The sequence below is a fragment of the Salmo trutta genome, chromosome 9 (genome assembly GCF_901001165.1).
Source record: "Salmo trutta chromosome 9, fSalTru1.1, whole genome shotgun sequence".
Classification (NCBI taxonomy): domain Eukaryota; kingdom Metazoa; phylum Chordata; class Actinopteri; order Salmoniformes; family Salmonidae; genus Salmo; species Salmo trutta.
Genome location: NC_042965.1, coordinates 32,297,880 through 32,302,409, shown reverse-complemented (window position 1 = coordinate 32,302,409; position 4,530 = coordinate 32,297,880).

Here is a 4,530-nt window from a genome sequence, read left to right as displayed (position 1 = left end):
TGAGATTCCCATAGATTGGAAAGCAGCTGCTGTCATCCCCCTCTTCAAAGGAGGTGACACTCTTGACCCAAATTGCTACAGACCTATATCCATCCTACCCTGCCTTTCTAAGGTCTTCGAAAGCCAAGTCAACAAACAGATTACCGACTATTTTGAATCCCACCGCACCCTCTCCGCTATGCAATCTGGTTTCAGAGCTGGTCATGGGTGCACCTCAGCCACGCTCAAGGTCCTAAACGACATCGTAACCGCCATCGATAAGAAACATTACTGTGCTGCCGTATTCATTGACCTGGCCAAAGCTTTTGACTCTGTTAATCACCACATCCTCATCGGCAGACTTAGTAGCCTTGGTTTCTCAAACGATTGCGTCGCCTGGTTCACCAACTACTTCTCTGACAGAGTTCAGTGTGTCAAATCGGAGGGCCTACTGTCTGGACCTCTGGCAGTCTCTATGGGGGTACCACAGGGTTCAATTCTTGGGCCAACTCTTTTCTCTGTATACATAAATGATGTCGCTCTTGCTGCTGGTGAATCTCTGATCCACCTCTACGCAGACGACACCATTCTGTATACTTCTGGCCCTTCTTTGGACACTGTGTTAACAACCCTCCAGACGAGCTTCAATGCCATTCAACTCTCCTTCCGTGGTCTCCAACTGCTCCTAAACACAAGTAAAACTAAATGCATGCTCTTCAACCGATCGCTGCCTGCACCTGCCCGCCCATCCAGCATAACTTCTCTGGACGGTTCTAACTTAGAATTTGTGGACAACTACAAATACCTAGGTGTCTGGTTAGACTGTAAACTCTCCTTCCAGACTCACATCAATCATCTCCAATCCAAAGTGAAATCTAGAATTGGCTTCCTATTTCGCAACAAAGCATCCTTCACTCATGCTGCCAAACATACCCTCGTAAAACTGACCATCCTACCAATCCTCGACTTCGGCGATGTCATTTATAAAATAGCCTCCAATACCCTACTCAACAAGCTGGATGCAGTCTATCACAGTGCCATCCGTTTTGTCACCAAAGCCCCATATACAACCCACCACTGCGACCTGTATGCTCTCGTTGGCTGGCCTTCACTTCATAATCGTCGCCAAACACATTGGCTCCAGGTCATCTACAAGACCCTGCTAGGTAAAGTCCCCCCTTATCTCCGCTCACTGGTCACCATAGCAGCACCCATCTGTAGCACGCGCTCCAGCAGGTATATCTCTCTGGTCACCCCTAAAGCCAACTCCTCCTTTGGTCGTCTCTCCTTCCAGTTCTCAGCTGCCAATGACTGGAACGAACTACAAAAATCTCTAAAACTGGAAACACTTATCTCCCTCACTAGCTTTAAGCACCAGCTGTCAGAGCAGCTCACAGATCTCTGCACCTGTACATAGCCCATCTATAATTTAGCCCAAACTACTACCTCTTCCCCTACTGTATTTATTTATTTAATTTATTTTGCTCCTTTGTACCATATTATTTATATTTTAACTTTTAACTTTCTTCAAACTACAAATCTACCATTCCAGTGTTTTTCTTGCCATACTTTATTTACTTTGCCACCATGGCATTTTTTTGCCTTTACCTCCACTATCTCACATCATTTGCTCACATTGTATATAGTCTTATTTTTTTCTACTGCATCATTGATTGTATGTTGTTTTACTCCATGTGTAACTCTGTGTTTTTGTATGTTGTCGAACTGCTTTGCTTTATCTTGGCCAGGTCGCAATTGTAAATGAGAACTTGTTCTCAACTTGCCTACCTGGTTAAATAAAGGTGAAGTAAATAAATAAATAAAAAATATATCTATTGCTGTACATATCATTCCAAGTATATCTTGTGTACATTCATCTGGTGTAGATACGAATACATTTCTTGATTTCTTGTTGTTCTTTCAGTTTTTTAAATGGATTATCTGTGTACCTGTTTGCCATTTTACTGCATTGTTAGGAGCTAGTAACAGAAGCACTATAACATCTGCTACTCTGTGTACGCGACCAATAGACGTTGATTTGGATCCGAGGGCTTCAGAGGTGCACCATGATGTGTGAGAGAAAAGAGGTATTGACTTGTCGTCCTATCACTATCCTCCTCTCCCTTTGTCACTCTCTTATTTACTTACTTACTGACTTTATTGTCCCCATGGGGAAATTTTGTTGCAGTGTCATGTACACATTTAAAGTGGCGTTTAAATACAAAACAAAATTGACAATACAACTTTCATAACAGTTACATACCAATAAAACATTTTTAAAAATAAAATAAAATAAAAATAATAAAAACTAGCCTGCTGACCTTACTGAGTCGATAGAAACATTAACCCGAGCTATTTAGGAGTGTCACGTCCTGACCATAGTAAGATGTTATTTTCTATGGTAGAGTAGGTCAGGGCGTGACAGGGGGTGTTTTGTGTTTTCTATGTTGGTTTGTTTGGGATGATCTCCAATTAGAGGCAGCTGGTCCTCGTTGTCTCTAATTGGAGATCATACTTAAGTAGGGGTTTTTCTTCCTGGGTTTTGTGGGTGATTATTTTTTAGTAGTGTTTGTTTCTCCTCTGCGTCACGGTTTGTTGTTTTGTCTATTCAGTTATTTCATGTATTGCATAGTTTCACAGAGTAAATAAAATGTGGAACCACACACACGCTGCACCTTGGTCCTCTCCTTTTGACAGCCGTGACAAGGAGGGATATCGCACCTGGCACAAACGATTGTCTGGTTCTGTTTTTCCTGCTGAGGGGTGCCCTATACCTGTGCCCAGAGGGGAGTATTTCAAAGTCCGGGTACAGGGGGTGGCTTGGGTCAAAAATTATTTTGTGAGCCTTGCGGAGGGCCCTGACCTTAAAGATCTCATCCAGGCCTGATTTAAAAACATAAAAGAACACCACACCAAACGTCACACACACTGCAGGATGCAACAGAGCCGCGCCCCTAGGAGTGATTAGGTGATTCTGAGGCCCTGTTCCAGGAAGTAAGTGTGCGTTTTATGCTTCCAGTTGTGATATTCTTTGGTTGTTGTTGTGCGACTGTGTGTGCGTGCAAACGAGAGAGAGAGCTAGTGAATTCTCAACACTACATGCCTCAGCACACTTAACACAACAACAGATGGCTGTGTGTCATCAGAGCATTCATTCAGGCTGCACATACAGTATGCATGGAAGAAGTAACAGCAGAGAGAGGCTGTTTACTCCACCACAAGCTGTCCCTAGGGGTAGATGAAGGAAGATGTGGGCCTCTTTTCAGTACTGAGTTTATCATGGAGGGCTATGGCCAGAGCTGCTTGGGACATTAAATCATCTTCATTGATTAGCAACGTTGCCATGCATGGGCTTTCAATTAAGTTTGTTTACCCAATACCCATCATCATGCCAAGTTCAATTGAGTACAGGCTTAACTGAATGAACAACAAAGATTGAATATGACTTTTTATTAAATAGTTTTGGGAATGGCCTCGTCTCCAAGGGAAGATCCTCAGAGCCAGATGATGGGATGGCAGGTAGCTCTATGCAGGGCTGCTGGCATCAAAACCCCCCTGCTGGGGAAAAGGAGTTCCAATGACGAGTCTTAAGGTTATTATAGCTGGTGATGGTGGGGAGGTGGATGGTTGTCAAAAACTGCTGCTGAAAAACAGCAAGTGAGAGAACGAGGGTAGGTTGTCATATAAAGTGCCTTCGGAAAGTATTAAGAGCCCTTGACTTTTTCCACATTTTGTTACGTTACAGGCTTATTCTAAAATGGATAAAAAATATAAAAATCCTAAGCAATCTACTCAATACCCTATAATGACAATGCAAAAACAGGTTTTCTTAGAATTTTTTGCACATTCATTAAAAATAAAAAAGAGATCTTATTTACATAGGTATTCAGACCGTTTGCTATGAAACTTGAAATTGAGCTCAGGTGCATCCTGTTTCCATTGATCATCCTTGAGATGTTTCTACAACTTGATTGGAGCCACCTGTGGTAAATTCAATTAATTGGACATGATTTAGAAAGGCACACACCTGTCTATATAAAGTCCCACAGTTGACAGTACATATCAGAGCAAAAACCAAGCCATGAGGTTGAAGGAATTGTCTGTAGAGCGCCAAGACAGGATTGTGTCAAGGCACAGATCTGGTCAAGGGTACCAAAACATTTCTGCAGCATTGAAGGTCCCCAAGAACACAGTGGCCTAGATCATTGTTAAATGGAAGAAGTTTGGAACCACCAAGACTCTTCCTAGAGCTGGCCGCCCGGCCAAACAGCAATCGGGGAGAAGGGCGTTAATCAGGGAGGTGATCAAGAACCCGATGGTCACTCTGACAGAGCTCCAGAGTTCCTCTGTGGTGATGGGAGAACCTTCCAGAAGGACAACCATCTCTGCAGTACTCTACCAATCAGGCCTTTATGGTAGAGTGGCCAGACAAAAGCCTCTCCTCAGTAAAAGGCACATGACAGCCCGCTTGGAATTTGCCAAACGGCACTTAAAGACTATCAGACCATGAGAACAAGATGCTCTGGTCTGATGAAACCAAGATTGAACTCT